This window comes from Phaseolus vulgaris, chromosome 1, assembly GCF_000499845.2.
Source record: "Phaseolus vulgaris cultivar G19833 chromosome 1, P. vulgaris v2.0, whole genome shotgun sequence".
NCBI classification, from domain to species: Eukaryota; Viridiplantae; Streptophyta; class Magnoliopsida; order Fabales; family Fabaceae; genus Phaseolus; species Phaseolus vulgaris.
The window spans coordinates 13,362,823-13,374,972 of NC_023759.2; the positions used below are offsets into that span (position 1 = coordinate 13,362,823).

The following is a 12,150-nucleotide window of genomic DNA, read 5'->3' on the forward strand; positions in this document are numbered from 1 at the left end:
GGTTCTACTAATAGGTTCATAGGGTTTTTTAACAACGTTAATGGCGTTGGGTGTAGGAAGATTAGGGTTATGTTAATGGAAACCTTAATCCATAAACCCTAATATTAAAATTAGGGTTCTTTGATTTTTGATGGTTTAGGACAATTAGAGATCTATTATAGAGGAATGGAAACCTTAATTTATAAATCCTAATTTTAAAATTAGAGTTCTTAAATTGGGAATATTTTAAAATTAGGGTTCTTTGATTTTGGAAAAACATTAATGGAGAATCACAACATGAGCAACGAGGCTCTGATACCACATGTAAATAAAAACATGATTAACCATGATTATGAACGCATACAATAATGTTCTCATACAAATCTTATCATATCATGATTGATGGCATTGAGGTCTTCTTTTGGTGTATTTTGGGGTGACATTTGCGGAAGCTTATGGTTGTTGATGGAACAAGGCCTTCCTAGGAAGTGTGGGTGCCTTGAAGGTGCATGAAGAGTGTGAGATTAGGGAGGTTCGACCAGCCCCTTTGAAGGTGTAAGGATTGAAGACTAAAACCTAGATGCTAGGCAAGGAGTAGAGATTATGGCTCAAGTTTGGCAGCATAACAATACTCAATTTAATCTTCAAATACATGAGGTTGGCTCCTCCTTTTATAGGCTAAGGAGGACTTGAAATGATGACCTAAATGATGAGCAAATGCAAACCAAATGAAATGCAAAAGAGTAGCACATGGAGGCACATGGAGCACATGGCACATGGGTACACATGGCCTCCTAACTTGCACATGGACGTCCTAGATTAGTGGAGAGCTTCTAGAAACTGTAGCTAATCTAGGTTAACTCCTCCTTAATCCTAATTTGCAGAATTTAATCAAAGTTTCATAAGGCTATGCTATTTACACCACAATTAAGACTAAGCTACACATGATGGGCTTCTTGGGCATGTTTCCCTTTTATTCGTAACGCCCTTGCTCTTGGCCTAGACGCTCCTTTTGTGTTGCCTTCATGCAATGGTTGTCCTAGACGCTCTTGTGGGTGCCCTTTATGAAAGGTGGTGTTGGGGCCTCTTCCATCATCCCCTCCCTCTTGAAAATGATTTGTCCTCAAATCTATTGCTTCTTCTTCTTCATGGCTAGGGGGATGGATGTGTATGGTTGGATGGTGTCCATCATCTCCTCCTTCTTGATAAAATCTATCCTCAGATCCACAGTGGTGATCTCGGATAACAGTCTCTTGCTTTTTCAACTATGCTTGTCCTCCCGGATCAAACTTCCATCTAGGGGAATTATCAAATAAAGAAAATGAGTTAGTTGAAGTAGTTATATAAAAATCAATTTTATGAAGTTGCCATTTTTGTTTTTCTTTTGTTTTTGGCAACTTTTTACAATATTTCTCTTTTGATCGTTGTATGTGTTCTCTAATCCTTTTTTTAAAATTTTCAATCTTTGTTACTTTTTCCGTAGGCACAAGTCCTTTAGAAAATGGTAACAACTTAAAAGGAGAAATAGAATTAAGTCCACATACAATTTCAAATGTAGAAATATTAGTAGTCTTGTGGACTACTTTATTATATGCATGCTCATCTCTAGAGTTGTGTGTGTACTTCATGATTACTCTAGGTATAGTAGAAAGAACTATGTTTTCAATTTCAGTGTGACCATTCTTTTGAGGATGATAAGAATTTGAAGAGTACAACTTAGTTCCAAGTTTTTCTAAAAGTATCCTCAAAAAATGGTTGTCAAAGTTTGGAGCTCTTTTCAATACTATGCTTAGAGGTAAACTATGAAGTTTCATTACTTCTCTAGAGAAGAGCTTATCCATAAAAATGGAATCAATACCTTTTGTGGTCCAAGGAAGCTCTAATATAAAATCTAGCTTTATATCTTCCCATGGATCATTTGCAAAAGGTAAAGGAGTATAGAGTTCATGAGCCATCGCCTTAGATGTATTTTTAAAACAAGGAATGTATCTAGGGTAATGTGTTTGAACATCTTTTCTCATGGGTGACAAGAGTTTTCCTTTTAAAAGCTCTAGAGTTTTATCAACTCTAATTTGGCCCATGAGTTCTCCTTCATGAAGAAATTTTCTCTTATGTGTAAAGGTAGTCTTGTTGTTACAACCATTGTTTATGAGAATTTGTACATTTTGCAATGGTTGTCTCAATAAGACATGACAAGTTTCTTTAGGCACTAGCTCACATAAAAACTTGTCTTTGTAGATGCCTATAGATAACTTGTCCTTCACTTGGTGATATCTTAACACATATGAGAAATAATCTACTTCATCTCTATCTATGCAAGCCTCTTTCAAGGACTCTTCTTTTTTTGACTAGGCTTGCAAGTGTTCCTTTACAAAAGGTAAGGCTAGGTTGTTCAACAAGAAGCATATTTTCAAAGGTATTTTCAACTTTTACTTCTTGTTGAATGACCTTGTGGGAAAGAACACTCTTTTCCCACACCTTTTGTTCTTCAAGGGTTTTCTCTTGATTTTCTATTTTTAATATGCTTGTAAGGGGTGTTATAAGGTATTCCTCATTCTTTCTAGATTCACACCACCCCTCACTTGGTTTTTCTTTTTCTTTTTCTTTAGCTTCCCTTTCGTCTTCCTCTCTTTTCTTTTGTATCTTTCTTTCCTTCTTTACTTTATGGGAAGCAAACAATTTTTCTACCCTCATTTCCCAATCTAAGCAAGCTTCTATATTTTCTTTTCCATGGAAGTGTACCCTAGCCTCTCTTGGGCTTTCTTGTTCTCTTCTATCTCTTCTATGTCTTCTAGGGGGTGCTTGATAATAATCATTTATTCTAAGGCTTCCCTCCCCAAAAGAATCATGATCTTTAGAGATAGATGCATGAGAAGGTAATTTTTTTGAAATGTGAGACTTCTCATCCTTTGCTTTAGTCAATTCATTAGTTTTGGTCTCATTCTCCAATTGTTTAGATGAAATTGATTGAATATCCTTGGAAAGTTGTTTTAAAAGAGATTTCAAGGATTTCACATCACTTTTAAGAGATTTTGAGGAGTGAGAAGACATGACTAAAGCTTTGTATATAGAAATGTTTTACTTTAAGAAAGATGAGGAAAGCTAATGAAGGTAGTTTTCCATGTAAGAGAGGTGAGTCACAATGGACTACTTAAATACCAAGTCTTGCCTTAGCCAAAAACACTTCACACAAATCTTTCTTTAGGTAAATCACTTAAAACACAATGAGAATGGGAAAATCAAATTTTATGCAACAAAAACAATGCAAGCTATCTAACAACTAAAGCAATTTATCAAAGCTTTAAACAAGACCAAACAAAAGCAATTAAGCAAAGTTAAACAAAAGCAATTGGCGTAATTAAAGCAATTAACAAATGCTAAGCTTGAAAGTTTAAGCTAGTCGGCCCTAGGTGAGGCTTCTTGGACACTTGGAGCCCTTGAAGACACATTCACCGTCTAATTGCGTGATTAACAAGTAATTAACAAGAGTTAAATTGCAAATAAATTAAATGACACTCCCTTTGTTGTTTTTCTAATTGCACTCCCTTTGTTGTTTCTTCTTTGTTGGGCCTTCCAAGGTGTGTGGTGTATTTAGTATGTGTTTGTTGCTGCCCCTTGCCTTTGATCCTCTTGGAATTAGGTAATTAAATTCTTCAATCCAGCACCTATTAAGCAAAGCTAAACTCCCCTCAAGTCAATTCTCACTCAACAAGTACCAATTGATATTTAATCCACCACAAAGCTTAGAGGTCAAAGAGAGAAAGCAAGAAACAAATTAATTTGAAAAAACAGTACCACACAAATGGAATTAAATGTGACACAACTTAGAAAGAGTTCAAATGAAATTAGACAAGCAAATAAAAAGGCACTCAAAGAAAGGATGGCACACAAAAAGGAACCTATGGAATAACACTAGATTTGATTTAAAAACCAAAAACAGCACCATTAAAACAAAATGTTGTGGTCCAGAATGCGTGACTTTCACAGATTTATGCTGAGCTGGCTCTTTAATATTTGCTTCTGAAAATTGATACTCAAACAAATCAATAAACAAATAAATCAAGAAAAGTACTACTAAGATTTGTTGACAACTTTTGGAATCACATGACTTGACAAAACTTATAGATTCAGAAAATAAAATGACTCAAACATATTAATATGAACCGAATAGAATTTCAATCAAGACTCAAGCAACCTAAAAAATAAAAAACAGCAACACAATGTATCAAGAATCCTACACAAAATTGAAATAAGATGCTCAAGCACAATTTGAACAAAAACTACCGATTGAAATGAATAGAGAAGCATTCAAATCATATTAAAAACATAAAAAAACAGCAAGACAACTTGAAATGGAGATGAACAACTCGGAAATAAGAAGAACTCAAGAACAAAAATGAGAAGAGAAACTTATCTCTTGAAGACCATAGCTCTGATACCAAATGATGGCATTGAGGTCTCCTTTTGGTGTATTTTGGGGTGAGATTTGCGGAAGCTTATGGTTGTTGATGGAACAAGGCCTTCCTAGGAACTGTGGGTGCCTTGAAGGTGCATGAAGAGTGTGAGGTTAGGGAGGTTCGGCCAGCACCTTTGAAGGTGTAAGGATTGAAGACTAAAACCTAGATGCTAGGCAAGGAGTAGAGATTATGGCTCAAGTTTGGCAGCATAACAATACTCAATTTAATCTTCAAATACATGAGGTTGGTTCTCCTTTTATAGGCTAAGGAGGACCTGAAATGATGACCTAAATGATGAGCAAATGCAAACCAAATGAAATGTAAAAGAGTAGCACATGGAGGCACATGGAGCACATGGCCTCCTAACTTGCACATGGACGTCCTAGATTAGTGGAGAGCTTCTAGAATCCGTAGCTAATCTAGGTTAACTCCTCCTTAATCCTAATTTGCAGAATTTAATCAAAGGTTCATAAGGTTATGCTATTTACACCACAATTAAGACTAAGCTACACATGATGGGCTTCTTGGGCATGTTTCCCTTTTATTCGTAACGCCCTTGCTCTTGGCCTAGACGCTCCTTTTGGGTTGCCTTCATGTAATGGTTGTCCTAGACGCTCCTTTGTGGTCCTAGACGCTCCTTTTTGGGTTGCCTTCATGCAATGGTTGTCCTAGACGCTCTTGTGGGTGCCCTTTATGAAAGGTGGTGTTGGGGCCTCTTCCATCAATGATTCTCACATATATCCATAAAATCAAGAAGGAATAGGCACTTGCCTTGATCCATGAGTGATCCTACTTGAGCAATTACTTTATCTCCTTTGTCCCAATCTATCTCTTAGCAATTCCGTTCTTGTCACACACTTCCGTGATGGTTAACAGTAAGACAACTATTATTTGCAGAGACAGAACCCTATAGCCTTTAGTTCCCAATCTCCATTAGATGTAGGTTTTCATTAGGTATATCATCAGATATATATTTCTCACGTTAACCAATGGGTCCTTTATTCTATTATTATTATTAAATCATATTTGGGCCCAAAGCCCAAACTCTAAGTCATGTGAGTCACTTTATAGAAATTAATTTACATAATTTCTTACAAACATCACATGTACATAACTTATTGTATACAATCTTTCAGTTACAAATTAGCAAATGGGAAAATGAAATTTAACCAAAATTGTAAGAAAATTAAAAAATGCAGTAAATTTAACACTAGATCATTTATAGACAATTGTCTTATATACTATCTAGTAACACCAAATGTACAGACGAAACCATAATGACACGAAAAAAAATGCAACGTGATAAAAAAAAATGAACAAAATTAATAAGATGACATTGTTATACTGTTTAGCTTACAAATGCTGGCTAGTTTGCCTGATGGTTGCTTGATAGAAAACGAATGGAATTTGATGAAATGTTTTTCATACATCGATTAAACCTTTTAGTAAGTAATTGCTTACTAAATTGTATAATAGGTATATGAAGAGATGGCAAAAAAAAGAGAAGAAGTGAAAACTTAAATGACGAAAACGTAAATGAAGAATCTTAAATTGTGTTAAAAGTAAGTGACTAGAAAAGTAAATTAATGGGAATGTAAATTGCAAAAAAATTAAAGTGATAGAAAATTAAAGTGCAGAGAAAGTAAATGGATTTAAAACGTAAAACAAAACATTGAGAAAAATGTAAATGAAATTGAATTAAAACGTAATTGAATTGATTTGTAAATTAGAATTATAAAGTGTAGAAATGTAGAAGAACAAGAATTAAAACTTGAAAATAAGAAAAGTGAAATTTAGAATTGAAACGAAAAACAGGGAACAAAAACCATGGTTAATAATCTTCATCTTCAATTTGCAAGAGATCCAAATCTAGAATCCTTGTCACTAAAGAGTTCCCAAAAATATTTTTGAAGAATAAGGACATTAACAAAGATTATTGCATGACACTATTCTTGTTTCACTGTTTACCCATTTCCAAAACTGAATTCAACCTAAACAAAGATTTCAAAACAACAAATGTAAAGAGAAGAAGAAACAATGAAAAAAAAATATAGAACAAAACAAAGAACTTATATTAAAATTGAGTTGTCAAAAATAGAAAATAGAAAACAAAAAACTAAATTAATCTATTTCATACTTCAATATGTTGTATTGTTCCTTCTACTTCGCACTCCTCTCTATTTATAAAGTTTCTACTTGAGAATGGGTTTTCAGTTTTTACATCTAATGATCCCCCGATTCTCAGTTACATTTTTAACTAACTTCTATAGTTTTTTTCTTTTCAAGTGTTGTTGGCCGTCTAACGTAAGTTACTACTTTCATTGACCTTCTATTGCCTATTTCCAGCAGGTTTTCATGAGTTAAGCTTATGGTCTCTGGTACAATCCAAGTAGCCAAGAAGATGACCAAGGACTCGAGAGACAATTCACACTGTGAGCAGTCATCTTAACAATCAAGTCAAGACCCCACCAAATATCAGACGGACCTCAGCAGAAGAAGAACTAGCCATAGACCAGAACATCAAATGTTCTTTCTTCTGGTCTTATTAAAAGACAAAAAAATGTTTGTAAATAAATTGGGCACACTTTGTGGGTCCAAATAACAAAATAGGCTAGAATAGGTTCACTTAGCATAAAAGGAAGTGTACTTAGCGAAATGGGCTTGTACCAAGCCCACTTTTTCAAGACAAGGCACCTAGAATTAGGGTTTTTAACCTACCTTCTTGAAGCTATGCCTAAATTTTGACCATGGTCAACACCCTAGGTAGCCCCTCTCCCTTGCCATTTCTACCCTTGACCCATCTTGCCCACCAAGACACCCCTTCCTATAAATAGGGTGTATTGCCTCATGTATTTTCACATTGAGATTTTAAGTAAAGAAACTTTGCAGGAGTGATTTTGTGAGACTTGTGAGCTCATGTTGGGTCTTATCTTAGGTGGGTAATATCTCAAGTGGCGACTCTTGCATCACTCATATTGGAGTCCCTATGCTCCAAGTGGCGTGACTTCATTTCTCCATAAGCTCTCTTCATCCCTTCCACTTTTACTATTTATTTTGCGCCATCATCCCTTCCATATTTATTTTGTTCCTTATCTCTATTTCCACTGCATCATTTGTCACCTTATAATTGTCTTTTCTCTTTGCCCTTCAGAAATGAACCTTCACACTTACTTAACCACTTGATTAAGCTCGTGTCCAGTGAGAATCTTTTTAAGGTTCTCACCTTAAATTTCTAAAACAAAAATCATAAACAAAGTGCCACCATAAAATGTGCAACTCTTAAATCAACTCATATCAGTCTCTAACTTCCCTTCTTAAGTAGCTTCGTCCATAATTCCTAAGTCCATTTTAGATCCAAGATAGTTTTTTAAAAGGTCAAAATATTACATTAGACGAATCAAACAAAATATGAACTTGAAGAAGTCAATTTAAAAACATTTTTGTAGAAATTATTTTTATCTCGCAGATAGTACAAACTATTATAAAAACAGTAAATAAGATTAAAAGAAAACCAAGGAAATGAAATTAGTATAAAGAAATACAACAAAATTGAGAATTATTAGTGCCTCATCTACCATGCCACTTAGCAGTTGGAGATTCATGTCCGCAATCTAGTTTTTGAACTCACGATGTCTTTGGATGACTGGGAAGAACTACCCTTCCCACAATCCATGTCAAAACCTATTAAAAACAAAACTCATGCAATAACAATAACATAACACATAAATATTCATTGTGAGAAAATGTGAACATGAAACCAACATAACTTGCCACTAATAATATAATTTATTACATTAATTTAATTATTTGCATAATCTCTCCACATTGTTGAGATTATGAGAGTCTAACTTCAAGAGGGACTGACTTATACTTAGAGAAATTTTCGCAAAAACACACTTTAAGACATCCTAGCAGATAAAGAACAGATTTATTTATAGAAAAACATATTGATTTTCTTGTTCAGGGTGTAAATCAGAAATACAACATATTAGTTTAAAGATTAATATATTTTATTTTTGACTTAAGAATTCTATCTAAAAATAGTTCTTATCTTTATACAAAGATAATATTGAAATTTGTATCAAGAATAAAAGTTTTGAATTCAATGAGTTATCATAGATTCACTTTAGTTTTAAAACGAAGATCTTGAAAAACAAATCAAGTAAGATTAAGATCCTTAATTTTGTTTTAAAACCATAATCTTTGAAACACACATTTCTAAAAGATTTATTCAAACTATTTCTGCAAAAGATTGATCAAGAATAAAAGAATAATCCAGTAAACACTTTCCTTTTAAAAACAGAATTGATATGAAGAGTTCAAAAACAGTTCTAAACCAAGATTGTTTTTAAGAGACTTATTTTTTAAGAATAAGTCTTTCAAAGTTAAGGATTCCTTGAGTTTTAATATTAATTAAAGTCTTATCTTAATCTTGAAACAAAAAGTGGTTCAGATCAATACAACAGTGAAAATAACAGGTTCAATTCTAAAACAACAGATTCATTTTATCACATATTTGCAGATTTCAGTTTTAGAGGCAGTGAATGAGACAGAAGAATAGCACACACAAGTTTATACTGGTTCACTCAACAAAAAGCTACATCTAGTCCCACCTTATACCAATATGGATTCCACTATAAAAAAAATCATACAAATTACTCAGTTCTTGAACCCTCCAAGAACCAAGATCACAAATTGAAACACACTATTTCAGCAACACTCTACTTCAAGAAACACTATCAAGAAGCATACACAACAATACTTTTACAAAAAACAAAAATTAGGAAAGAAAACACCTTGATTGCAGACTCACGAGTTCAAACCAGGACTCTCGCAGCTGCAGCACTTGACAGTGTTGAAGATGGTTGCTGCCCCTTCAAGATTGTGTTTGATGAAGACTTCTATGTACATTTCATTTGTATTTTGCTTTGCTTTAAGTGTGTCTTAGGTAGTGCTTAGAGGTTGTGATGGAGGAGGGCCAAGCACACCTACCCAAGGAAGCCAAGGCACAAGCCAAGGAGAGCGTCTAGACCAAGACCAAGACCAAGGTGAGCGTCTAGGACGTGAAGGTGAGCGTCTAGGACGTGAAGGTGAGCGTCTAGGACGTAAAGGAGGGAGGCTATCCATGGAGCTAGACCGTCTAGGCCCCCTTACAAGATCCATGGCCAAACATGCTCACACACAAGTAAATGAAGCCACGGATGGAAGAGAGAAGGCTTTGTATATGTTTGCATAAAGGCCCATTAGGGGTACTTAGTAGATAGGATAGTGTAGAAAGCACTTTTGATGGAAACATTCTAGAAACTAGGGTTGTGTGGCCGGTCATTGCACATGGCACATGGCTTAGCATTTAGATTTAATTTTGGTTTTCTTTTCCTTAGAAGATAGCTTAACATTTACGTCCAAGATAGCTTATAAATAGGAAAGCTATCTCATTGTATTTTTCAAGTTTAATTGAGTAAGGTTATGCTGCCATTTTTGTGCACAAACTTTACTTCTCCTAGAAATCTAGGCTCTAAACTTCAATCCTTTCACCTTCTCCCTTGAGCTGGCCGAACCACTCAAACACCATACTCATCATGCACCTACAAGGCCAACACAACTCCTAGGAGGGTCTTGATCATCTCACCCATTGCTTCCGCACCTTATTTTCTACTTTGATTCAAGAAGAACACATGAAAATGCCATCATTTGGTATCATGAGCTTTTGGTTCTTCAAGATGAGTAGCTTGGTCTTTTAAATTTTAGTTCTTCTTTATTTCATATTGTCATCTACTTTCCTTACTTGTCTTGCTGTTTTTTACATTTTAAATTGTTCTTGGTGTGCTTATGGAAGATCCAACCGAAGCACAATTGTTCAATTGATCTTGAACAAATTCTGTGCAGCTTGTGATAGGATTCCTTACACCATTGAGTGGCTGTTTTCTTTTAGGAATTTGAGTCCTTATTGCTTTCTTAATTTTGCTTCATTTTATGCTTTGAGTCTTTATTTTCTGAATCTATAAATGTTGTGTCAAGTCATGTGAATCCATATTTGTCAACAATTCTTAGTAGTCCTATTATTGGCTTGATTGTTTCTTGCTTTTGGGTCTCTTTAAATTGTTTGAATCTACTGTTCTTTGATCCTTTGGTGCCTTTTTATTTTTAGTTTGAGTTCATAATTGTGTCTTAGTTCTTACACAATTTCCGTTCTTACAATTCCATTGTGTCTAAACTTTGGTATTTTGCTGTTTTTTGTTTCCAGTTTTCAGTTTCCCCTGTTTACACCTTCTCTGTTTTGGCTGTTTTAACCCAGAAAAATATTTTCACCCATAGAAAAATTCTGATTTTCTGGAAAATGCAAGTTTAAAGTGTTATAGAAAAGACAAAAAAAGAATTAGGTCAAAAGAAGCAACAGAAAAAAAATGATAAATCTTACAAAATCAGAGTGCAAATCTTGAGCGCTCCAGCTGGCCTAACCGAACACCAATTTTGAAAAATTTATTAAAAAAAAATGGTGCATCCGTTTTGAGTGAATCCAAAGCCAGATTTTAGATAAGATCCTGAATATCTTGCATAACAAATTTCAGAGCCAAATTCCAAAAATACAGATCAGCATAAATCAGGGAACAAACACGTTTTCTGGCCCACAACATTTTCCAGTGGTGCTGTTTTTTTATTTGGTCATCTAATCTAGTGCTTTTCTTTAGGAATTTTTTTTGTGTGCCAACTTTTATTGAGTACCTTTAATTGTTTGCTTTAATTTCTTGAATCTCTTTCTAAGTTGTCATATTATAAATCCTTTTGGTGGTACTGTTTTCTTTCAATTAAATTTGTTTCTTGCTTTTGTTCCTTGACCTCTCTTTTTGGGTGCTGGAATTTAATTTCTCCCTTGGTGCTTATGTGCATGGAATTTGACTTGGTTTAAGGTTTAGCCCTTGTGAATAGGTGCTGGAAATTGGAGAATTAAAGCCAACATTCTAAGGAGGAGACAAAGCCAAAGCCGAAACAAACTTCCTTGAAACAAACACTACAAACATTTAGGAGATCAACAATCAAGACAACAAAGAAGTGCACTAACCAAAAGGAGGAACAACAAAGGGAGTTTTCTTATTTCCCTTTGCAACTTGGTTTATTGTTAATTACCTCTTTTAATTACGTTTTAGACGGTGAGTGTGTCTTCAAGGGCTCAAAGTGTCCAAGAAGCCTCACCTAGGGCCGAATAGTATAGCATTCTTGATTAGTAATTGTTACTTGTTTGTAATTGCTTTTCTTTTGCTTTCATAGCTACGTCTTGCATGTTTATTTTTGTCTAATTTGTGTGCTAAACCGACTAGCTTTGATTGCATAGTTAGCTTGCATTGTTTTCTTGCATTTATTTCTCAACTTATTTGTGTTCTAAGTGTTTCACTAAGAGAAAGTCTTGTGTGAAGATATTGGGGGATAGTTTTTGGCAAGGAAAAGGCTTGGTACTTAAGTAGTCCTTTGTGACTCACCTCCCTTACCTGGAAAACTACCTTCTTTAACTTTCCTAAACTTTCTCAAAGTAAAACACCTATATACACAAAGTTTTAGCCATGTCTTCTTCTTCTCACTCTCCAAAGTCTATAGAAAGTGAAGTAAAATCTTTGAAAACTCTTTTAAAAGAAGTATCCCAAGCGGTACAATTGATATCTTTTAGACAATTGGAGAATGAGAACAAAATCAATGAGTTGGCTAAAGCTCAAGAAGAGAA

At 34.5% G+C, this 12,150-nt stretch overlaps 1 long non-coding RNA gene across 1 annotated transcript; it reads right to left on the reverse strand.

Moving 5' to 3' along the window:
* Positions 1 to 304: 304 nt before the first annotated feature.
* On the reverse strand, positions 305 to 9,378 carry LOC137813625 (uncharacterized). The gene is made up of 2 exons (XR_011081465.1): positions 9,250 to 9,378; positions 305 to 3,657 (listed from the first exon to the last, which is right to left on the reverse strand). It is a non-coding gene; the product is annotated as an uncharacterized lncRNA (long non-coding RNA).
* Between the last annotated feature and the right edge of the window lie 2,772 nt (positions 9,379 to 12,150).